The sequence below is a fragment of the Bemisia tabaci genome, chromosome 5 (genome assembly GCF_918797505.1).
Source record: "Bemisia tabaci chromosome 5, PGI_BMITA_v3".
Classification (NCBI taxonomy): domain Eukaryota; kingdom Metazoa; phylum Arthropoda; class Insecta; order Hemiptera; family Aleyrodidae; genus Bemisia; species Bemisia tabaci.
The window spans coordinates 50,084,679-50,110,490 of NC_092797.1; the positions used below are offsets into that span (position 1 = coordinate 50,084,679).

Sequence of the window (25,812 nt, forward strand, 5' to 3'; positions counted from 1 at the left end):
CATGGGAAACCTTACGAAGTCATCAATTCCGTCAATTTTGACCAAATTACCATCAGACTTCGTCAAAATTCTATAAATCGAGATCCCACTTCGTCAAACTTGATCAAATTTTAGGCGCACCCTGACCAACTTTTTCAACTCATTAAATCCCATAATTTTCCACCAAATCACCATCCAACCCCACCAAACTTCATCAAATTGAGCCCAACTCCGTCAAACTCGATCAAATGCCTACCAAACTCGGGCTAACGCAAACGGCGCACCAAAGGCCGAACTTCATCAAATTGAGATCAACTCCGTCAAACTCGTCCAAATGTTTATCAAACTCCGGCCAACGTAACAAAATTTGCAAGAAATATCATCAAAATTCATAAAATTTTCACCCAACCTCAACAGACTCCGCAAAAATTGAAAAAATCCCGCACCGAATGACAACATCGAGGGGGCCGCCGCTGTCAGCTCGCCGTGGAAACCCCCAGCGATCCCGTGCGACTCCACGGTAAACCGGGGGGGTCTGACAACGGAGTGCCGAGGCCGGCGGTAAGCACCGGCCCGGCCGTCGACCGCCGCGCCGACGGGCGACCGGGGGGGGGGGGGGGGGCTGGGAGCGCAGGCACTCGAAGCCGGCGCTGATGCCTGAATGAAAGTGGTGGGAGAGGGGGGGGAGGGGGAGCAGCGGCGCTCCAAGAGTGCCTTGTGAAACACTCCGTGCACCGATTGAAAGTTTTACAGTCGTTTGATGCCTTTCGTTGCCGCGCGTCGCGTTATCGTCGTGGCTTTTCCGCCGTGGAGGATGATCACCGCGGGGTGGACCGCATTGGTCCTGCGGGCCGGATGGTGATAGTGCAGTGCGCTTGTGTTGTTGTTTCTTTCGGAACTCTGGAGGATATCATGGATGTGTTCGCAGAGTATCATGTTATCAAGAACAATGTTTTAGTGTTGTTGTCTAGTGATTGTTGGATTTGACCCTTTGCTGGGATATTTTCTTCGAGCCTTTTCGCTGATTATCGTAAGTTCCTTTTTTGTGATTTTTTCAGTTTGTATCTGGACGACGGGACGTAATTCAATTCTTATCATGGAGAAGAAAAGCTCTACTTTACTAAACTGAAGTTTTCTGGTTCCGGTAACCGTAATTGTTGGTTACAGAAATCGAAATACGGTTCAGCTAACCGGAATTTGGTTCAATATATCTGGGAAGTTAAGCTACCTGAATAAAAAAGAGTGGTGTGCAAAATGATAAGAGGTTCAGTCTCCGTAACCGAACTTTTTTTCTCAAGTTTACAAATTGACATTGACAAAAAATCAATTTTTTTTAAGAATACGACTGTGCAATTTCTGTCTGAAATACTGATGAGTTTTGTCTGAAATCGAAAAAAACTCGGGTATCGAAATTTTCTTAAAAGTCATGAACTTCTAACAGTTTCCAGAAAAAAAGCCCATTTACGGGTGGAAATTTTGTAAAGTTGAAATGTCGTTACGTTCAATACCGTCTGGAAACTACAAATCAGGTGTGCCAAGGGTCCGTGATTTTGAGCTCAGCACTTGGTTATGACGAAATCCTATGGGGCCCGGAAATTTACCTAACAGTAAGTTTCTGTCATGTGCACGTCTATTGACATGCTTGTCTTGCCGAATTCGATGAAATCCGGACTAATATTTTTGTCAAGAGCAGTCTTCCTTAGGCGAAAGCTTCATTTCGACCAGGTTTCACACTTTTTATGCATAAAACACATAGTCATGAAAATGTAACGATTTCACGTCGAATGAAGCGCAAGTTTTGGCTCATCTCAGCAACAACATATCTTCTACTGATTGTCTTATGCAGAAAAGTGATTTCTTTCATGAATAAACAAGAAAAGTTGGTTCATTTTTGCGTGTTGCTGACCCTATGTCCGTGGGTTAGGCATAATAGATTTCAATATGATTTGTGTTAACGAGGGTACCTATGTCTTACACAAGTGTAAGGATGCAAGGCACATGATTCGTGATTCTTTAGGTATCTTTTTAATGCTAGGTTCAAAGAAGTACTACATTCACCCCATCGCGTTCGAGTTTCTCAGAGAATCGATTTTCCACGAGGAAAAACTAGATTATCTGGGGAAAATGAATATTTCGGGAACTGAAGCTGTACGGGTGAAAATCTGGATCAGTTTTTATTACTTACCTAGAAATCCAGCTGATATATTTTAAGTATTCTTCCAACTTACTATTCGGACTGAAATACTCATTCTGAAAGTGTTCCTCCGGTCAAATAACCCAATAATCCGTCCATAGCCACTAGCTGTATGTTCAAAATATCTGGTTGTTTTGCACTTAAGTGAAAGGACGCAATGTTTTTGTCAGTTCGCCAGAGATCTAACTCGCATACATTTTACCATTAAGTCGAAACTAATCCTAGTTTCCTCATCATCCCTTAATTTTTCGGAAATTCAAATTTTTCACTCAGGGCCGGATTAAGGGGATGGCCACATGGGCCGCGGCCCATGGCGGCAAATCTATAGGGGGCGGCAAATTTTGCAATTTTTTTAAATATAGGTGTAAAAAAAATCGGATTTTGAAAAAAAATTACAAACGAGAAAAGGCGACAAACTCTCTAATTTTCTGAGAGTATTGTAATTTCTACTTTTGTCGTCCTTCAGTGATACAAGAGACAGCACCCTCTATTAGTCGAGTTAAGAGAAAAACCAAACACGCAATTTGGCCTGGAACGGTGCGACTTATAGAGAGAAACGATAACTAGGACTTGAGATGAAAAGGAGAAGCCCTCGGCGCGGCGATCGGCATGTAGCACATATTAGCCCCTACAAGACTGCGTGAATACTTCACGCATTGCGTCAAACACGTTGCGTTCAGCAGCGGTCGCGTCGGCGCGAAACTCATAGCGCCTACAAGACTGTCGGAATACTTCACGCATTGCGCAAACACGGTGCGGTCTGCGCGGCGCGGCGGCGGAAGTCAAAATCATTAATCCACATTTATGTTTGTTCTTTCATAATTTTTCTTATAATTAGAAGGCCTTGTCCACACAGAGATAGGTTTACGAAACCTAACTTTTGCGCAAAGTTCCGTGAACTTTTGCTGGTGGTGTTGACACGGTTTTCCCAAAAAATGTGCTCAACACGAGTAAACGCGTCTTATGCACCCCTCTCCCGCTGGCACGTTCATTTGATTGTTTTTATTGATGTTTCTTAACGAATGAGAAGGGGGCGGCAAAATACAGGCGGCCCATGGGCGGCAAGTAGGTAAATCCGGCCCTTATAAAAAATCTCGCCAATGATGGAAACTCGTTTTTCTTGCATTCTTAGTCTGAAATGTGATTGTTCTGACGACATCAATGTCGCAGAACTTGATACATACATGCTTTTACTTTTTAAGGAACAGAATTTGCAAGTAACTTAGGCAAACATTTAGATGAAAAAATCGGGTGAAAAAAGTACAATACTCTCAAATTTTCTAGTTTCCCACACGTAGGAAAGTAACTCCATCCCAAGGATGCAAAATTGACTTAAAACATTTCATTTCCCCCGAAATTTAACCGTGCAACTTCGATCCAGAATCTCACTTATACTCCTGTGTTTTTTTACATAACAAAACCAGTGAAATTTTCAGTCATTCCCAACAGTTTCCTAATGCTAGAGAAGCAAATTCTGAATGGAAATTTCGCAATCTTGATATTTAGATACGCTCTCTCGACCAGGATACGACTATTTGTTTACATTTCTCTCAACTCGCACGATAAGAACCATTCCATTAGAATGTCAGTAGCAAGTCGCTTTGGCCCGGACACCAAATTTTAGTGTAAAGAGCGGAAAAATCCCCAGAGACCCCGATTGATAGCAGTGGCGTGGCGTGAATTGCGATATATCGATTGTTCAGCTATTTAAACCTATGGTAAAGAATCGATTGTCAAGGTGTTCGCTACGAACACCCTGTTTATCGATCCTTTCCCATGGATTTAAATGGCATAATAATCGATATATCGCAAAGCACGTCACGCCACTGATTGATAGTGACTCGAAACGAGGGGAGCGAGAAATCAAAGAGGAAACATGGTTTCGTCGCGCCGCACCGGGTGTTCCGGTTCGTGCCACTGTCTTATCATCGAGAGAAAACAGAGCGGAAAACGGCTCCCTCCAGACGCAAAGACCTAACTCCATCCTCTCATGAGCCATGAAAAGCGTGGAGTCATACGGGAAACAGGACCCACGTGAAGTTGGAGTTACGCTCTTACGTCACACGAGCTATGAGAAGAGCCAGACGCAAAGCAAACACCACGACCGCGGAGAGATGTAAATTGTAAACGATATCCCCCGCAAAGCAGGGCCGACTGGAGAGGGATGGGCGTTTAACGAATCTGAAGAATAATCGAATATCGATCTATTCGGAATCGTTCGATCGGGTATTGATCGGCACTAGAGTCCCTTTATACTGAGAGTCAAGACAATTCGGCTCATGGATGTCACAAACGGGAATAAAGATTACAGAAATTGAACGTTTTTCGTAATCTTTGATCGGCCCACTCTCAAATGCCTTTCTCCGTTCCTCCTCTCATTCCGTTTGTTCCTTGCCGAATCCGTAATTCCCTGGTCCATTCCAGATTATGATCTTTGCAATTGGTGATAATGTAATCTTTATTCCCGTTTGTGACACTGTGGGGGCCTAAAATACGGGAACCAATCAGAAATGGATTCAAATTGTCTTGACTCTCAGAATAAAGGGACTCTAGGGCCGACTGGAGAGGGATGGGCGTTTAACGAATCCGAAGAATAATCGAATATCGATCTGTTCGGAATCGTTCGATTGGGTATGGATCGGCACGACCGCTGCAGGATGTGCATCTAATCGAAATACTGCAACGGCCCGCGGAATGAGATGGATCGGGTGATTAATGCATTAGGTAATTGAATGCTCATTATTTCATTAATTAAGTGCCTTGATTAGTTTGCCCCTGCCGTGATGTCACTGCAAGGGTTCTATTTTAGGTCAATCATTGGTTACATCTCTTCCTCCTCCTTGACGATAAGAAAGGCTCCCAATCATCATCTGAAGGTGAAAATTCAAAATCCGGTTGGCGCCATCAGGTGTTGCTAAGATTGTGCATGGTGCTCTCTGATTGTAGGAGAACTTAAGCGTCTTTAGACTTTCTATGGGGAAATTTTCTCTACATTTTGGCCATACTTTTCACACAAGAATCAATATTTTAGGTGTCTTGGTTCCCGTGAAATGACAAAAACAGTCGCACAAACGTAACATCTAATAGCGCTTACCAGGTTTTGAATTTCGACTCTGAGACAAAGTTGAGTGGAAAGAGAAAGAGAAAAAGAAAAAGCTAGAAAAAAGGAAAATGAGGAAAATAAATGAAGAAAGGGGAGGCGGCAAATATGAAGAAAGAAATTATGATGGTGATGGAAAAGTGAAAAGATAATAGTCCCATACTTTTTGTGTGCTTGTCGCTTCAGACCAATCGAGAAAAATTTACCCGCGTAAAGTCTAAATATTTTGATAAAAATTAGATATAAACCAATTTGACCAATTGATACGATCAAAACGCATCTGTAATGAGAGACCAAAAAAGTCTTTTTGACTCACAAGCGTGATTAATATGTACATGGGAGGATCATCGGTAGAGGACCTTAAGTTCATAAATCTTAAATGCCTTCATTTACCCGTGATACTACACGCCTTACCGTGCAGTTAGTTTAGTTGCCGAGTCGATCCGAACCGAATTTTGCAAGTTTACGATACGGAGCGTAAGAGGGGTGACGTGGCTGAACCCAGCGTAACGATCTGAATGTAAATAGTTGGGTGAATCTCAGGGGAGGAAAATATTCATAACGCTACATTCCGACGAAAAACCGGCTAAAACGGTGTAATTAAAAAACGATAAAAGTGAGTCCATATTATGCAAATTTTTCGCTCAATCTTGAATTCAATTTTATTAATCACAAGTACCTAATTCTAGTACACTGATTGCAAGACATACAATCAATCGATTCTCTTAGTTTATTCGGCATTTTTCATCCTTTCACGTAAATCGATGATTTTAACGCTACATTCCGACGAAAAACCGGCGAAAATTGTGTAAAAAATGATAAAAGTGAGTCCATATATTGCAAAGTTTTCGCTAAATCTTGAATTCAATTTTATTAATCATAAGTGCCTAATTCTAGAACACTCATTGCAAGACATACAATCGATCGATTATCTTCGTTTATCGGCATTTTTCATCCTTTCACGTAAATCGATGATTCTAACTCGATCGATCGAAGGGGCATTTAGGTTTATTTTTGGTGCACCAACGCTCGAGGCTTGACAGCCGGAAGAGGGGTTGAAGAGACCCATCGCGCCGCGCGGCGTGAAGAGTGATGATAAGGAGGGATGCAGATCAAACAATGTTTCGTGTCAGAATGATCTCGGAGAGGGTAGCAAATGGAAAAGATCGACTTGTTAATATCTTATGAAAACATTGAGGCAACTTCGTAGAAAAAGGGTTCGATAAATATTCAATTTATTATCGGTTGAGTGTAAGCCTGTGAGAGTCGATAGCGTGAAAAGATTTTCTATATGAGAAAACATTTGTAGATGTGTCTATATTTAGATGCGCTTATTTAAATACGTGGGGTTTTTTTTTCTTTGTACGTTCTATAGCCGACGCATTGCAGGAGATCCGACTGCTTACAGAGATCAATGCGAACCAGCCATGTGATATAGGTCAGTTAAGCTGATCACAGAAATGTAAAGTCTTCATAAATAGATTTTATTGATGGTAGCCTATCCTCTATTTCTATTCATGAGAACTCGAGTCTGTTACCAGCGTAAATAACTCATTGAAAAAAAGGGTTACGTGTCTAAATACTCTGAAACTGGGGAAAATACTCCGCATTTCGCATTACATTGTATGAGTAAGATGCATTTTTGATCATTAGTTTTAGCTTTGGAATCCTGCCCTCTGAATGTTGTCCCATAATAATTTTACCTCGAATTATGGATGGTTTGACAACCTCGTGGGCTCCAACAGGAGTAGCTGTTGGAGTGGACTTAAGTTACCTCGGAAACACTCCCCAGTCATAACATGCCCCCACATCTTAAAGCATTAAGCAATGCGGTCACATTGTGTGGAATATTCAACATTTATAATGAGGTTTGAATTAAAACGCTCGAGTCGTGAATTTCTAAAATACCCCTCCGACAACGTATAAAAATTTATAGAAATCATGCGTTTCCTCTTAGATTTTTTCCTTAAATTTAATTTCCAAGAATTTTCTCGTTTCTTCTTTTGACTGTAAAATGAACCTTTTCACCGAATTGCAGCTTTTCAATATTTAAGTATGCTAGGTACTAGTCGTTATTCATTGCGAAACTGAGGAAATAGGAACTTTAGTAAATTGTAAAAAAAGAAGCTAAAACCAAGAGAGAAGAAGTTAGGGGATGAAAAATGTGCAGCATTCGTTAACGCTCAACTTAAAAAATTCAATATCTTGATAGCAAAGCAGCAAATTCACCGATATTATTCCACTCAAACGTTACGTGTTAGAGGTTTTCTTCCCAAAAATCTGAAATATTTTTCTTCCCTTTTTTTACTCGAGGCCGATGAGGAGGAGCAGGTCTTTGACATAGGCCGGATGAGTGGAATTACTTGTAAAAACCAAACAAAAAATAAAGAAGGAAAGAAAACACGCGGAATGGTGCGAAGCTATTCCATAATAAGCAAGTTGATCAACTTCCCGTTTTCGATAGGAGTCAACGCTCTTGAAAATATACGCTGCGGAGAGGCCGTATCGGTGAAGTGGCTGATATAGACAAGGTTTTGCCGTGACAATTTTAGTCTCGTCAATAGGATTAACGCGCTGAATTTTATCTCGAGGATATAGATTCGCGAATCTTTTCAAGCAGTTTGGATTCTGATCCGACTCTCATACCTATACTAACTTTGTGTCGATGACTCAACTAAAATGATGTCTCATTAAGTGCATGAACTTATTTTGCCCATCCAATAAAACTTATATTTTTTTGTCATACTTACGAGAATACTCAAGCTTCAGGTGAATCTATAACAGGATCCAGATATCGAAGAAATATAGTAGCTAGAATACGGATTTCATTTTAAATTTTTGACCGAAAATAGATCCATTACCCCCGGAGGAATATTGTAACTTTTTAATTGGATCGCATTTAGCAAGAAGGAACCAACGCGACTACAGTGTTTTCAAAATCGTGCGATTTATTCTTTTCTTTTCAAAATACATAAAATATATATAGTATTAAAATTTACACAATTCTCTCCTTTAAAATTAACAATTTTGTGGTGGGAAGCAAAAACTATTTGCTATTCTGGGAGGTTTTTCTAGATAACTATGAAGAAGCAACATTTTTGCAACAATGTAATTGCGCTGGTTTTCTTTTGCTACTTAAATGTATTCCAATTAAAAAAAATCTCGTTTGTAAAACCCAGTCTCGAAACTCTATAAATCAATTCATCCCTTAAGTAGATACGCCCTCTCTTGAATCTACCTCTTGGGTGGACTCCTTTTGCATAGTCGCATCGTGATGTCCATTTTCATCCACGATGATACGGACAAAAAGTCTGTAAACACGGTACAAACACTCACATATCATATACTACTTTTTTGCACCGCCATTCTCGATTCATTTTAACGCACTATAAGTAGGTGCAAGAGAAAGTGCAAACTCATAGTGAAGAGCACCAGTCCGAGAAAGATGAAAATTAGAATGGAATACCCGACGACATGTCTGCCGTATGACCATTCAAATGCTGCCAAATTTTCCTGCGTAAAATACTTATTCTGGAGAAATAATATAGGTGACTATTAAACAAAGCCACGTTTTTCTATTGCAGGGCTTGTAACAATTTCCGAGCCTATTTTATTTTTTCGAAGAGAACCAACCTAACTTCATACCTTGAAAATCCTGAATATTCTGCGAATAGAGGAGAAAATTCAAGGGGTTTTTTAAGAAATTAACATTGAACAGTTTTCCAAAGAAAAAATAAAGCATGCCAGACAGGGCCGGATTAAGGGGGTGGCCACATGGGCCGCGGCCCATGGCGGCAAATTTAGGGGGCGGCAAATTTTGCAATTTTTTTAAATGTAGCTATAAAAAAAAATCGGATTCAGAAAAAAAAATTACGAACGAGAAAAGGTGACAAAATCTCTCTAACTTTGTCGTCCTTCTGTGATACAATAGACAGCACCTTTAATTAGTCGAGTTAAGACTAAGAGAGAAACCAAACACGGAATTTGGCCTGACACGGCGCGGCGCAGCGAGCAATGATGACGAGAACATGAGATGAAAAGGAGAAACCCTCGGCGCGGCGGTCGGCATGTAACACATATTAGCGCCTACAAGACTGCATGAATACTTCACGCATTGCGCCAAAGACAGTGCGGTCGCTGCGGTCAGCAGCGGGCATCGTGAAACGCATAGCGCCTACAAGACTGCATGGATACTTCACGCATTGCGTCAAACACAGAGCGTGCAGCAGCGGTCGGCCCGAGACGCATAGCGCATGTAAGACTGTAGAATAATGCCACGCATTGGCACGCATTGCGCCAAACACAGTGCGGTCAGCGCGGCGCGGCGCGGCGGCGGAAGTTAAAATTATTAAACCACATTTATGTTTGTTCTTTCATAATTGTTTGGTTCATCTCTTATAAATGGAGGGCCTTGTCCATACAGAGATAGGTTTACGGAACTTAACTTTCGCGCCAAGTTCCGTGAACTTTTGCTAGTAGTGTTGACCGGGCTTTCGCAAAAAATGTGACCAACACGAGTAAACGCGTCTTATACGCCTCTTTCCCTCCGGCACGTTTACTTGATGGTTTTTATTGATGTTTCAAAACGAATAAGAAGGGGGCGGCAAAATACAGGCGGCCCATCGGCAGCAAGAAAGTAAATCCGGCCCTGATGCCAGGGAGTCTGGATGAAAGTTGCAAACGGAGGTACGCTAGGCACGTGGTTTTGTACATTGGTCATCGATATGGTTTTTTTCCTAAAAAATGTTGAACATATTGGTTGAATTTCGAATAGAATTGCGTAAAAAATTCATAGCAAAAAATGCGCACCAGGGAAAAAAGAAACGTACCGCTGAGCCCTAACTTTTTAGATAAAATAGTGCCAATCACAGACAGCAGGGCCAGACCCGAATACCGTAGCGTAGCGTAGGGCTCAGCAAAACAGCATGTAGTAAGTGGTTGGCGCCATTTCCCTAAATTATTAAGGCTCAGTGCTAAGTTGTTTTTAGAGTACCTGTATAGGGAGAGTACCGACAGATCGGTTCATGGAGGGTTAGGGCCCAAAAGTGCAGCCACCTTCTAACCAACTTCTAACGCACAAAATTCACTGCAGTTGCAGATTCCAATTCTACCAAGATGCAAGAATGTACAGAAATGAGCGTTCTTCGCGAAATTGAGAAATTTATGCAAAAACTGAGTCAAACACGTGCTTAGTAAAGGACGGTTCGTAACAATAGTATCAGTAAATCGCTCTGGATAATTGAAATTCATAGGTTGGCTACCCTTTTGGGCCTAACTTTATTCGCGGAGGCATCGGTGAAGGCCTGATGGACTTTCGGAGTTTCAGATCTGTCGGCACTCTCCCTATACAGGTACTCTAGTTGTTTTCTCCGTGAACTTAACCAGAAAAATCGAATTTTATCGGATGAAATTCGGCAACGTTCGGAAATTCATACAACGTTTTTGCCTGAGTACGGGAGACATGCATTTCTGTATGCTTTTACTTCTCGGAGACAGGACTGTTTTTTTCTCTCGGTCGAGATTCCACACCCTGCGTAAGTAAGTCTTGTCTTTTGCAATGCTCGGGCTACTGTCAATCAAACTGTCCGTTTCCGCAGATCGTTAGTGTGCGCATGTACGCAAACGTAATCGAGGGGGGCAATCATTATGAGACCTTTAAAAATGAAAGTTCCAGATTAATTATGTCCTTGGGTGTTTACACCTCGATCGAGCTTCCATGAGGACTCGCCTCGCGTCTCTCCTCTTCCTGTCTCATAAAAATATCACTCATTCTCGTTTTGATCGACAAGTAACCTTAATTAATTTTATCCGGTCTCGTGCGAACGATGTCTTAATTTTAATTTGCGGCATTATTAGGTTTTGCGGTAGCCCAGAGTCCCTTTATACTGATAGTTAAGACACGCCGAAAAAAATAATATGCTGTTTTAGCATCAAGGATGTCAAAAATGTGTCTGGTGATCCCAAGATGCTGCCTTTACTGCCCTCGCAGTTGAATTTGCATTCACAGGATGTAAAATTAACTGCGGGGGCAGTAAAGGCAGCATCTTGGGATCACCAGACACATTTTTGACATCCTAGATGCTAAAACAGCATATTATTTTTTTCGGTGCAGCCCCCCCTCATGGAGTCACAAACGGGAATAAAGATTACACAAATAGAAAGTTTTTCGTAATCTTTGATCGACCCATTCTCAAATTCCTTCACTCAAAAAAAGGTATGACTCTGAGACCCATAAAAAATGGCTCGGAGGTCCATAATTTCTAACCAAAGTGACTTACCGTCTACAGTATGGCTTTCTGAGCCATACTTTATTGGTCGTGAACCTATAAGCATGGCTCCACGAGCTATATTTTATGGCTCCATGATCCATATAACTCGGCCGGTAAGTCACTCTTCCCATACTTGTTTTTTGAGTGTTTCTCCGTTCCTTCTCTCATTCCGTTTGTTCCTGGCCGAATGAAGAAAAAAAAGAAAAAGAAAAAAGAAAAGCCGTAACTCCCTGGTCCATTCCAGATTATAATCTTTGCAATTTGTGAAGATGTAATCTTTATTCCCGTTTGTGACACTGTGGAGGCCTAAAATACGGGAACCAATCAGAAATGGATTCACATTGTCTTAACTCTCAGTAGGTGTAAAGGGCTATGGTAGCCTATATAAAATTACATACAACGTAGGAAAATTTCCGCTGAATTTCAATTCAGGTGCTGAAAATCGATGCATGAAAAACTCAATTTTCAGTAGGTAGTTGAAGAATGGAAATTCAAAACCTGGTGAGCGCCATCAGCGGACTGATTATTGAAATTGACGGACAAATCGATAGGCAAAGAAGATGAAGGGAAAACGGAGCAATCCATTGGTCGAAACGAATGGTTGTTATAGACTGAGCGGGAAAATGATGGACTAATTACAGGGTCTCTTGTGGGTTGCCGTTCGTCAGTTTGTTACTTACCTTTTTTGTCTATTTCAACCACTAACTTCCACCAATAGGATCGCTCCACTCAGGCCTGCCACATCCATCTCGGGCCTGGTACCAATATTCTGGCGGGCCTAGCACAGGGGTGGGGGGGTTGGGGGGCCTCCCGGGAATTTTTGAAATTTTAAATCTATTTGGACGCGTTATGAAGCTCTTATGATGGAGAGTTTCATCAATTTCCGCAGAATAATTACGCCTTTTGTTTACTTTCAGCAGCAAAAACTTCGAATTGTTGCATTCAAAACTTTATTTTTTAAAAGAAAAACTACTCAGCGTTCCGGCTTCAAAATTTCTGCGATTTTTCTGCTCTGTGCGGAGAAAATTCTGCGAAAACTTCACAAAATAATGTTGATTCGCTTTCAAAAAAAAAAGTAAAATGGGAGCCGAGATTTTTAAACAGCGTAAACGAGATGCGTGGTTTGGGAGTTTCACCGTCGATATGGCTTTCTACTGTTAAGGAACCAAAATTTATTCGCATTGTGGCATGGAACTATGAGCTATTTGTTAAGGGACTAGAGGAGTACTATCTCTCATCAAGGGGAATCTGGGGAGTACAAAAAGATTTTCTACCGAGGGGTTCCGTGGGACTCCTCCAGACCTTTGAAGGAGGGTTTGAAGGCTTTTCCTAGCTTCGATGGGGAGTTCGAGGGGCTTCTTAGGGAAAATTTTGAAAAACTCAGTCGTCTAAGGAGCAGTTTTAAGCTGTTCTCATTAAAAAATTGATCTAATTACAGCTGTAAAGGAGAAAGATATGCCACGCACTTGCTTAGCAAAATCCCTCACATTTCTTGAGAGTGGCCTAGTAGATTTCTGGCCCCCCAATATCTGCCCAGGTTTTAAGGACTTTTAATTGGACATTTTTTTCTTTTCGATTTTCATGATAAGGAAAGCCCGCATCATGCGATCAAAGAAGAGCTCTTGAAGTGAAGTCGCGTGACACCACCTAGAGGCTCTTCTTTGATCGTATGATACGGGCTAAATGTACTTTTTTTTATCTACCACGGAAATAACTACGAAAAAAACCCATGAAGATACAGGCGGACACAATTCCTTTTAATGGATGCTCACGTCCGAAACATAAAAAAATCAAAGGCTCTTCGTCAAACCCTGGTAAAAATTGGCAGTAGAATCTGTGTTCCAAAATACCATAGACCTACGGCCGGCTGTAAGATTTCCAATAGCTTCTATAGCCGGCTACACAATTTCTTACAGCCTTTTATAGCCGATGGTGACTAAGCAACTCACAGCCAGGCGATAAAGTGTATGCTAAATGTCACTAATTACGGGTGCTAGGACTAAGTGAGTTTTTAGACCACTGCTCTCTTTTTGGGCCGTAGTATCATGATTTATTTTGCGAGGAAAGCTCCGTACTTTTGATGGATGCCTGCCATTCCTAATATATTAGAGCGCCTTCAGTTTCGTATGATACTGCGCAATACCTCTGGTGTGAAATAGTTGCTTCAAGCGCCGTGGCACGCTGCGGTGCGGCAGGCGGGCAGCCCGAAACGCGCATTGGCGCCTACAAACCTAACAGGGATACTTCACGCATTGCGCAATGCGTGAAGTATCCCTGTTAGGTTTGTAGGCGCCAGTGTGTCGCCGCTCCGCTTTGTGTTAGGCTCTAATATTTAATCTGGGGGAGTCAGCGTTATTCAACTCATGATTTTGAAATGTTTGCACATCCTGTATTCATTATTCTCGTTTTAATTGATGAAAAAAAAATATGTATTAAAGGAAAAAATAACGTGTGTTTTGTAAATATTAAGGTGGTTCCGTATCAAACTTAATGATTTTCAAAGCACACGAATTTCTCCACAATGTCTTATAGCCCTTTATAATCGATGGCGAAAAAGCAACAGCCAGACGATGAAGTGCAAAGCCCGGCGATAGGAACTATAGCTCGGCTGCATAATTTTTTATAGCTTCGTATAGCCCGGCCGTATGATTTTCTCCGCATTCTACAGCCAGCTATATGATTTTCTGTAGCCTTCTTTAGCCGGCTGTAAGAATTCTTATAGTATTTTGAAACGCAGCTCGTATCGCCAATTTTTACCAAGGAAAACATTTAAAACTTGAGCTACCACCCACGCATTTAACAATACGCTTGAGTTGAGTGATGACCTTCCACAGATTTATCGCAAGGATGAAAATTGCATTTTTTTAAAAATTCTAATTAAGATCGGATTTCCGCACCACGGTACCGATGTTAATTAAGATTCCATCCCTACGCTGACTGATTCCGTAAAACCTTTCACGACGCAAACCCTTGAAAGACAGCCACATCCACACACGGCCCATCAGTTTGCTGAAAGGTCGGAGCTCGTTGTTGTGTTGCATCACGTTCGGTTTCCTTTTCTCTATTTCTCACGAGAGTTCATGTTCATGCTGACCGTGTGGCGTCTCCATCCGTCGCTCCTCTGACGTAAGGGCGTACCTCCATCTCCTCAATGAGCCCCGAAAAGCATTGAGTTATACGGAGAACAGTGCTCACTTGGAAATCGAGATACGGTCTTACGTCAGAAGAGCCATGCAAAGTTCACCTGAACTCATATCAACCATTCAAACAGTGGCGTGGCGTGAATTGCGATATATCGATTGTTATGCCATTTAAACCCGCGGAAAATGATCGATAAACAGGGTGTTCGCAGCGAACACCTCAATAATCGATTCTTGACCATTGGTTTAAATGGCAGATCAATCGATAAATCGCAAAACACGCCACGCCACTGCATTCAAACGGGCACAGAAACCCCATCCGAAGCCCCCGACAGGAAAGAACCAGCATTTAAACACATAAAAACAAGACGTGAACTGGAGCGAACGCACGCACGTCTTTTTTTAAAGTTCACCGTGTAAATCCGCACTGACGTGGTTTCAGCTCTCCCATTTTTTTTTCGCTTGAATTTTTATTTTCATACGGACGGAGCGATCAACTCGTTGCCACCATTGGTGCATTTTTTCCGTCGTTCCACTGTGTCAGAACTCACGATGTCGTGCGCTTGTAGACGAACATTAATTTCGCGTGGTGCGATGGTCCCTTCCCTCTTCGTTCGCTTTTCGTCCCTAGCTGTGATGCCGGGTGATATAATTCGGAGAAAAAACACGCCGCGATGGGAAATTGACGAGTTTCTACGAGGCAGACGCATGATGCAAGTTTTTTGGGTGATTCCACGGTGGTATACATACGGTGGATGATATAATTCCAGAAAAAACACATGACGATGTGAAAATGATGGATTTTATGCTATGGTGCGAGTTTTTGGTTGAGCCTACGCTGATATACGATGGTCTCGCAAGGGAATCAAATTAATCCATTTATCAGATAGTCATACGTTTTTGAGGGGAGGAAAATATGTTTAAGGAGCGGGGGATTTTTGAAAATATCGGAAAACTCCCCCAAATCGATCGAAATCTACACAAATTGCCCAAAATCATATCCCATGAAATCGCGAGAGAGGGGTAGAATCGGCCAAATTAAGGGTCGCGTATGAGAACCGGCTGGACCAGGCGTCACCATAAAAAGGGTGCTAAAATAAGAGGAAAGAAAAAAGGTGAGGAATAGAGGAGAGAAGGAATAACGAGTCACGGTTAGTAATGAATTTACTGGATAGCGCGAATAGCAAGCTATGCGAAGATATAGTCATATTGATTTAATGAGGGATGCTTTGACTGAACCAGTGAATAATGTGCGATCTCGTTGTTAGGTATCGTCCACTTGCAATCGCCTTCAACTTTGGCGCACAGGCAACAAACACACCGGGGAGCGCGAATAGTTATCTACTCGAAAAACGCACGCATTTTTAGCTCCAGGACCCTCGATTGAACAGAAAAACGATGTTGTTCACCTCATAGTAGGTATCATCCATTTGTCTGAAGTTCGCCTTCAGTTTTTTATATTCTGTTTCTTCTGACGTTTGTTTTGATAATAATTATTTTATGTTTAAAAAATCACCTCAGAATCATTTAATATTGACGGTCCCTAGCCGGCTCATCACAAAATAAGTAGTTTCACGAGACATTTTCAACCAATCGAAGGCCAGACTCTTGTTAATTTCCATTTCAGGGGGTGATTTTTGGTGATCGCGGATATTGATATTATTCCTTAGAGTTTTTAAAGGAATAAGCCAATTTTCAAAAATATTTAAGGTAAGACCTAGGAAAGGAGAGGGGAAGCCTCGTTGCACTGGACAGTAAACTCTCATAAATATATGTAGGTGTGAAGTTAAATCTCTGTCTAAAACTTTCTCTAGCCACAAGTCTCAAACCGAAAAGAATCAAAGAGTCATAGAAATGAAGAGACGAGGAGTCAAGAAGACAAATATATATTTGTCCGACGGACCCTTTCCAAGACTGTCTGATACATCACACCCGTCGGAATTCGAGCCTAAGACCCCTAGCTCACCAAGTCAGTGCTCGGTAATTCTAACGACCAGACCACGAAGATAAGATCAGCCTCTTGATTTTTCTTCAGTTGTTCTCCTCGATGAGGCCAGCCTGTAGTTTTATTTCCCTCCTCCCCCTGAATTCCGCAAGGTTAAGTGCAGTTTCGAACTACATTGAATCTCTAGGTACTAAATACTGTGCGCGGCCCAACTTGGTAGTAATTTTACGGGGTACGTAATCCCCCAAGCTGTGAACGCGAATGGGAATAAACTCCTCCAAACAACCTCCGTAAAAAATTAGAAATGAAAACCTGGCGGGCACAGCACTTAAACGGCTGGCTGTGAAACATATGTGAGCGATCCTGTGTCTAGAAGTCGACAGCTCACTCTCCTGGAATATTTTGCCGCGCTAAGGAAAAACGCCTTATGGACACCCGGATGTTACCAAGTCTCTCCTGGTAAATTGGGAATATTTTAGCGAATTTGCGAGGCTTCATTCTTAAATCTTTAGATATCTTTAATTTCATTTGCTAATTACTGTATCGCATCGAAAATTTTACAGGCAAAATTTTCATAACTTTCCCCGAATATAAACATTTTAATAGGAAACGTTTGGAAACGTTCATATGGTCATACGGCGTTCTTTCTCAGCATGGCGATAGATGTAGGAACGCGTGCTCACACACACACACACACATATACAGCGCACACCGGAACCAGTCAACGGGAGAGACATGTGCAAACTTTAAAAGCTTACAATACAAAAGACGTAGAAGTTTAAAGATGGTTTCACTGGTTTTCTCGGAACAATTCATAAAATTTTAAAATTCCTACAAAAATTAAAAAATTTAAAAAATTAATAATTAAAAAAAAAAAAAAAAAAAAAAAATTAAAAAATTAATAATTTTTCCAATTTTAAATTCCTTTTTTTTTTACAATTCCTAAATTTTTAAAATTTATAACGTGACGAAATAAACACCGAAATTTGCAATTTTCGCCAAAAATTTCATGTCCGACCTCTGTGCGGCGAGGAAATGCGCTCTCCAGCATTCAGCGTCCACCCCGCCCAACCTTTCTTTTATGAATCATAAAACACTGTGGGCCGTTGCTGTATCAAGCGCCTGTATTATGTTTCGATGAAGAAAGCCTCTTCAAATCGTAAACTAGCCCCCGACTCGTAAGGTAGGCAAGTGTAGCATAATACGACTAAGTGGGCAGTTTTTATTCCGTGGATTGTTTCTTCGAGAGTTTTTGAGCCGAAGGATCGACTGTGATCTCATACGCGGCGAAAAAAGTGCGTGTGTGGGAGTTGAAGTCGAAGGATTTTTTTCCGACTGCTCTTTTTGTCCTTCAGCTCTGCTAATTTTTTTAGCGTAGTCCTAGAGTCATATCGACGGTGAAACTACCAAACCACGTATCTCGGTTTGCGACGTCGCAGACTTCCTGTCATACTTTATTTTTTAAATGAAAAACTACTTAACATCCAGTCTTGAAAATTTCTGTGATTTTTCCTCTTTGTGCGGAGAAAATTCCGTGAAAATTTCAAGGAATGATATTGATTTGGTCTACTTCAAAAAAATAAGATGTAAGCGTAGATTTTTAAACACCGCAAACGAGATACGTGGTTTGGTAGTTTCACCGTCGATATCCCTTGTGAGGCCCCACACAATTTTTCAGGGACTCGAGGACCATCATTTTTAAAGATGAGCCGCTTCCTAGCATGAGGGGGGTCCGTAAGGCCGTGAGGCCGCCTTCGAAATTTTCTTTCTTAAAATTGTTCAATTCAAATGTTTTTCATTTTTGAACTTCTTGCTGTTTTCGCACATACTCAGAAGGGCTCAGCAAATTTTTCCGCCTTTAAAAATTATTCGTGTATCGATATAAAAAAAAGCTATCCTGTTTTTTGGATCCCATTCTAAACTTGGGAGGACTATATAAAAACCGATCTCGAAGAAATCGGATATTTTGACTGCCCGAAGTAAATCATTGAATTAGCAGCAACATGGTGACGGTGAAACCGCAAAATTTCGTATGTCGGTTGCAGTCTTTCAAAATTACCGGTGTTTCAACATTTCCGCTCCCAATTAATGTTATTAAAGGAGAACAAACAAAAACTATTGCTTGAAATTTTTATAACATTATCTCGACGCACAGGAAAAAAATGAAAGAAGTTTTCAAGATTTAACGTAGAATAATTTTCCTTTCGGAGATTAAATTGAGACAGGAAGTCAGCAACGTAGCCAAACGAGGTCCGAGGTACTCGTTCCTGCAGTTTCACCGTCAATATGCGTATTGAGGCGACTTTTTATCCCACTGGCGTAATTTCTGTTAGCCCGTCAGCAACTGGATCACCGTCTTCAATTCCAATTAACCCCATGCTGCCTGTGTATCATCATATAATTAATTCCTCTCACTTTCTGTTTACTGCAGCTTGCAAAATGTGACCATGCATAAAAATTTGTGCCCGATTTGATAAACTTTTTAGAGAGTGAGTCGTAGGCCGAATCGTAGGTTTTAACTTTTTGACCGGAAATATACTTCCGAGGGTCCTTCCAATGAATTTGTGACAAATATATCATCGTACGATATCTTGAATTTTTAATAGCTTTCACCCACGCGATTAGTGTTTAATTTGAGCTACTTTTCCTTATGACTAATCCTAACAGATACTCTCTTTACGATGTTAGCGACAATTGCAGAAATTTTTCGATTGAGTCTCGTTTTCTATGGAAGATTTTACGTTTACCAGCGCGATAATGATTGAAATGGATAAACAAAGCGTTAGAGAAAGAAGATGAAGGGAGAAAGGAGCTATCCTGTTGGTTCAAGCAGGCGGTTGTTATAGACTACGGGGGGAAATGATGATGGACTAGCTTTACTGCTAGCAAAAAATGTCGCATGAGCATTCGCATGTTGTCGAATTTCCTCTCAGAAAATATTTATTTTTGAAGACAGTTATGAATATTTTCCATCGACACTTTCAGACTATTTCGATCAAATTACGCCAAACAAAATTCCCTGAAAATCGAAGGAAAATTTGTACCAAAATATACCCCCGATAATGCGTGAATTATCAAAGGAAATTGATACGACGTTTATCCTCAGCACGGCAGTATAGGGTATTTAGCGGGTTATCGCTAGTTAGTATGTTACTTACCTCCTTTGTCCATTGCAACCACTTGTTTCCACCGCACTGAAAAAAAATTCTCGGCGTTTTTACCAAGGTCCGTTGGTACCTTTACCATCTCACTTTTTTTTACCAATTATTGGTAATTTTACCAAGACAGACTGGTAAGCTTACCTAAAAACTGGTATTTTTTCTGTCTTTTTCGGGTAAGAATACCACTTTTATTGGTAATCAATTCCCGGTAACTTTGCCATTTTATCTCGGTAATTCTACCACAGCCGATAAAAAATATCGGCGTTTTTACCAAGGTCCAGTAAAATTACCGAGAAAGTTCAATAATTTTACCGAGATTTCTCGGTAAAATTACCAATTCCATAAATGGTAATTTTACCAAGACAAAACTGGGATCAAATAGAACCCTGAATTCTTGATAATTTTACCCTTTTCTTAGTAAATACACCGGAATTTTTTTTTCAGTGCGGTAGGATCGCTCCATTTTCTTTTTGTGCTCTTTGTCTATCGCTTAGTCTAGCAATTTGAATAATCAGGCCGCTGCTGCAGGTGAGGCCTCATGGCGGTCAAGAGGACCCCCGTAGCACCTCACGCGACGGCGGCGCGCGGCGAATCCTCGAACGTTACGGTCCTGTTGTTCGGCGGCGACTTAACCGCAAGGTTGTTACACATCTTAAAGCGCCCCCCTTTTCGGCCCCTGGCCCCCGGCTCGGGGATTTTTCAACCATTGAGTGTACATATATTTAGAGCACCACATCCATCGCGGAGCGTGGAGTCAAAGCACATAGCGCTTTTGTTTTACGCCTGTCAAATCCGCGCGACGACCCGCCTTTCATGGCCCCTGCGCACAGTGGAACGAGTCAGCGGAAAAGTCGGAACTTTTCGGAAACTTTCAAATCTTTTTTTAATTTAAGTGGACTGCGTTAAGCAAAAAGGGACCAAGCTACCTCAGCTATTGCCAAATTTGATCCGGCACTTTAATTTTTTAAATGCAAACGGTGATGCGGATTTTTGTGCAAAGTTTAGTGAATTTGTTTGCATAGTAGGAATCAAATTCCTTAAAATTTTCACAGGAATCCGCACGAACTCTCTCTCGTAAAAAATTAAATTGCTTAGTTAAATTTGGAAATAGCTGATGTGCCTAGAATTCTCCCTGCTAAAAGCGGGCCGAGTGTTTTCTTTCGCCGACGAGGGTCCAACAGACGAAATTGGAGAGATACGAATAGAGATTGATGAAAGAGTATAAGCAGATCTAGAAACTTCGAACGAGGGGAAGGGGAGGCGCCGGAGTAGGGGTCTAGGGGATATCCATCAGACAATTTTCGAAATGTTAATGCATCTAATATGCAGTTTGAGTCAATTTCGTCATGAATAATTAGGTACTAAATGTAAGCTTCCTTCTCCTCTCTTTCCTCCGTTCCTATACCTTCTTTCTTTCTTTCCCTTATCTCCCTCTTTTCTTCAAAAACGGGGGGGGGGAGGGTGTACGCCGCCTCCTACGCCCCTTCTTAGATCCGCCTATGAAAAAAAGAGTTTTCGATGCCCCACCGTAGTTACTTAAACCAACTTTCTTAATTTTGTAAACTTTCAGAGCTTAAATCGCAGTTAATGTGAAAATACGGTCGCGGTCGTATTCATAATTGTTCCTTAAACAGCTCTTTTCGTTAGGGGGTCCGACATAAGTCACATTGAGATTAGGACCTTTAAGGAGGCGATTCTTAAAGATGTTAAAGTTTCCGTTGGTTTTCTCGTAAAACTGCTTCCAGGGAGCACTTTTTAAAATGTATAATGTGACAAAATGAACCTAGAATTTTGCTTATTTAGTATAAAAATTCGTGTCCACCATGGCTCAATGGCTTGTTTCACTGTGTGGCGACCCGCCTTTCATGGCCCGAGCGTTCTCGATCCCGCATTGTCCCGATAACGACCTCAAGATCATTAAGACGGGATCAGAGGCTGGAAACGGAGTGAGCTGTCCTTGATCTCGTTGAGGAGTCAGTTTTAAAATGCAATTAATAAACTTCCAGGAAAGATGAGATAACTATTTCGATCTTAGCGCGGGGCTCCGTTCCTTCCTTGGAGTGTCGCTTTGATTGTCGAATAGTTTATAATTATTTACTGTTACTTAACGACTCTTCTTCAGGACTTCAGGGCCGGCGGCCGGGTTTACCATACAGGCGCGCTGCTCGCGGGCCTCGGCACCACAAGGGGGCCCGCACCTCAGAGATTTTAATTCCCTCCCTTCCCGGCCCCCCGTGTCCCTTTGTGCCCCCCGTGCCCCCCCCCCCCCATTAGCATAATTTAAACGTAGGAGTTCGCATTTCTCCACTTCTGGGGATTTTTTTGAATTTGTGCTTCCAGGACTTTATGTCCACCGCTATAATGTCCACTAAACGTTAAGTCCAGTCTTTATTAAGTCCACATGATTTAATGTCCAACAATAAATATGTCCAAAATTGTCCATGTCCACATTTTTTTCTGCTCATTTAAATGACAGGAACCACCTCAAAAATAAATGCATACTACTACTACCACCTTCATTCTTAAAAACATTTCATTCATGAAAGAGAAACAGACTCTAAGAGCAGATAAAAACATATGTTCATGTGTACAATGTACGGATATGATAAGATGAAAACCAAAGCGGGAGCCTAGGAAACGCTCCAACGCCAAATTAAACATTTTTCAGTAACAGATGCAGTCCAAATTGAAAGCCTCTTTAACTAGTTATTTCGTGCGCCTTCAATCTTGTAGGATACTGTGCAACGCCTCTGACGCGAAATAGTTGCTTAAAGCGTTGCGGCGCGGCAGGCAACCAGCGTGACACGCGCATAGGCGCCTACAAACCTAACGGGATACTTCACGCGTTGCGCAATGCGTGAAGTATCCCGTTAGGTTTGTAGGCGCCAGTGCGCGTTCTGCGCTGCTAACAGCCGCTCCGCTCTGTGTTAGGCTCTAATATTTAAACTCGCGGAGTCAGCGTTTTTCAACTCATGATTTTGAAATGTTTGCACTCTCTGCATTGATTATTCCCTTTTAAACTGATGAAAAAGAAATATGTACTACTGGAAAATATAATGTGTTTATTGTAGATATAATAGTGGTTCCGTGTCAAATTTAATGATTTCCAAAGCATTCAAATTTATTACTTTATGTTTTGGGCTTTTACTGTGCTGCAGCGTGGTGTAAGCGCAACTAAACGCTCAAAATTGGACGTATTTGACTCAAGGAGGTCGATGTACAAATAAGTTAAAAACAAAAAATTGCGTGCTTCTTAGTTTTTTTGCCTCTTTTATTAATTTTTGTATAGTTTCTTTCATCACACTTACGGCTCATTGAGATTCATATCGATGCCATTGCTTGGAAAAAGTTTTACAAATATTTACCATCGTTTTTAAAATGAAGTAATCATTTAGAAAAAAAAGAATGTACATTTAAGGCATATTTTATATCGGAAATTTCAAGGATAGAAATGAAACCAAGTATTTACCAAAGACAATTTGAAAAGATGAATCAAAAGAAGAAATTAACATTTCATTTAAAATATGAGTTACGATAACAACACCTCATTCCTCTTAATTTTCTCATTTCGATATTGTCAATATAATTTTACACACGGACTAAGATATGACGCTTGAATTTGATTTTAGTGGACTTTACATTTGTGGACTTAACTTAGTGGACGTTTAAGTAATAGACTTAACAATAGTGTGGGCTTCAGAACTGTGGACGTAAAAATTGTGGACGAAAAGTCTGTGGACGTAAAAAAAGTGGACATAAAGTCCGTGTACCGAATTTGTAATATTGATAGCACCTACTTATGCTAGTCACTGATAACAGCTGTTTTTTTTTCTCTAACAAATTAAAATAACAAATTTTATTTAAAAATAACGTAACTGCTGTAGGTAAGAGCTTCATATAAGTCCCAATTCGTATGCATTATACATGGATTAAATTAAATATAACAGCTGTTGGTGGCGTTAATTAAGGTACATCTGTGCTCACAGATTTTCCCCGTTCATCGAATTTTTGGACAAAAAAATTTTTCGCCCATTGAAAACGTCATTAATGGTGTCATCTACGACGTCAATGCGGTTTTCGTGGGGTTTATTATTTTTTATTTATTATTTTATATATCATTTATTATTTTCATTATTCCTTATATATACTAATCGTTTAACAATTAATTACTATTACTTTTATAGTTATATGTATAGGATGCCCACTATCCTTTCTTTCCAGTCACAGACTCCTAAAATTTTCCAGTTGAAAACCAAATTTAGAGGGAAGATTTTACAACGCTAAAATACAAGTACGTTGCCTTGCGCCACGGGAACGACGAATTGGACGCATTTCTATCAAACGGAACTAAGCGCCAATTTGAGTTCTTTTTGAGGAATTTAGAATGCCGGATAGCGCGTTCTGTCAAACGGAACTAAGCGCCATGGAAAAGCATTGCGAGTGTAGGACGGAATGAGCCCGACGCCCGATTCCGCCGCCAATCCAAGCCCCCCTCTACCTTCCTCACCCTATGGCGCTCAGGTCCGTTTGATAGAAATACGTCCAATTGGATACGTTGTTTTGGAGTTCAGCCACGGATACGCTTTTTCTCGGCGTTAATCATTTCGGTGGAAAATTTTGTCGCAGGCCCCTCATTACGACCGAGTGCGTGCGACGCGAAGAGTGCGGCACATGACGCGGAGAAAATGACGCAAAGAGCGCGGATTAGAGATGGAAAGTGCGAAGAAGCGCTGAAAAGTTAATACGATCACCCAGATGGCGAGTGCGCTCTGGTTTTATGGGTAATTTGAATCATTACTTCTTTGCCAAGGTAAGAGCGGGCCGGCTCAGCGGCTGAACCTTTCACCCTCGGTTGCGAAATTCGCTCGCTGAATCATAATGAGAGAGACGTATCTCGATATCCAGACTTCTTGGCTCCACTTCAAACGCCGCCGGTTGCGTTACGGTTAACCCATCGATTTTTCGCAATTATCCGCGGATTCGCCTCAAGTTCATGTTAATGGCGCCCGTATCATCTATGACGTCCGCATTTCCTCCCGGTTTCTTATGCACTTGTTCCTATTCTGCCGTGCTAGGGAAGAACGCCGTATGAACCCTCAGGCGTTGCCGAATTTCCTTTAATACAACGCGAATCTCCTGGTAAAATTTTCCTCCCGGTTTCTTATGCACTTGTTCCTATTCTGCCGTGCTAGGGAAGAGCGCCGTATGAACCCTCAGGCGTTGCCAAATTTCCTTTGATACAACGCGAATCTCCTGGTAAAATTTTCCTCCCAGTTTCTTATGCACTTGTTCCTATTCTGCCGTGCTAGGGAAGAACGCCGTATGAACCCTCAGGCGTTGCCGAATTTCCTTCAATACAACGCGAATCTCCTGGTAAAATTTTCCTCCCAGTTTCTTATGCACTTGTTCCTATTCTGCCGTGCTAGGGAAGAGCGCCGTATGAACCCTCAGGCGTTGCCAAATTTCCTTTGATACAACGCGAATCTCCTGGTAAAATTATGAATATTTTCCTCCCAATTTTTCAGATAATTTTGTTTGCAATTTCACCTAAAGATTCTGAAAATTAAAAGGAAAGTAAACATTTTATCGAAGGAAATTCGGCAACTCTAGAATGTTCATACGGCGTTTTTCGCACGGCAATATTCTGCCGTGCTAGGGAGGAACGTCGTATGAACATCCGAGAGGTGCCAAATTACCCTCGATAAAACAGGTATTTTTGACAACATTCATGCATATTTTTCCTTGGAATTTTCAGATGTTTCAGCTGAATTTGCGTACAAAATCTGAAATTTTCGGAAGATGATATTCACAATTTTCTCAGTAGTTTTGGATTTTATCGGGGGAAACTTGGCAACGCCTGAAGGTTCATACGACGTTTTTCCTTAGCAAGGCAGTATTCTCATCGGAGCGTCTACACTAGTCGTCGTAAGGGCGTATCTGAATTTCCGCGTCGCTCTGATTTACATGTAAATTCATGCTTTCTGGGGCTCATGCGAAAATTGGAATACAACCTCTCGTCAATAG

The 25,812-nt window shown here is 41.3% G+C and overlaps 1 protein-coding gene across 1 annotated transcript in view; it reads left to right on the forward strand.

Annotated features, from left to right (window-relative positions):
• The first annotated feature begins 699 nt into the window (after positions 1 to 699).
• Positions 700 to 25,812, forward strand: part of LOC109032484 (uncharacterized) — an 84,745-nt gene continuing 59,632 nt past the window's right edge. Inside the window, exon 1 of the mRNA XM_072300876.1 lies at positions 700 to 1,009. The gene's annotated coding sequence lies outside the window, so the exon portion shown is untranslated. The remainder of the gene's footprint in view (positions 1,010 to 25,812) is intronic.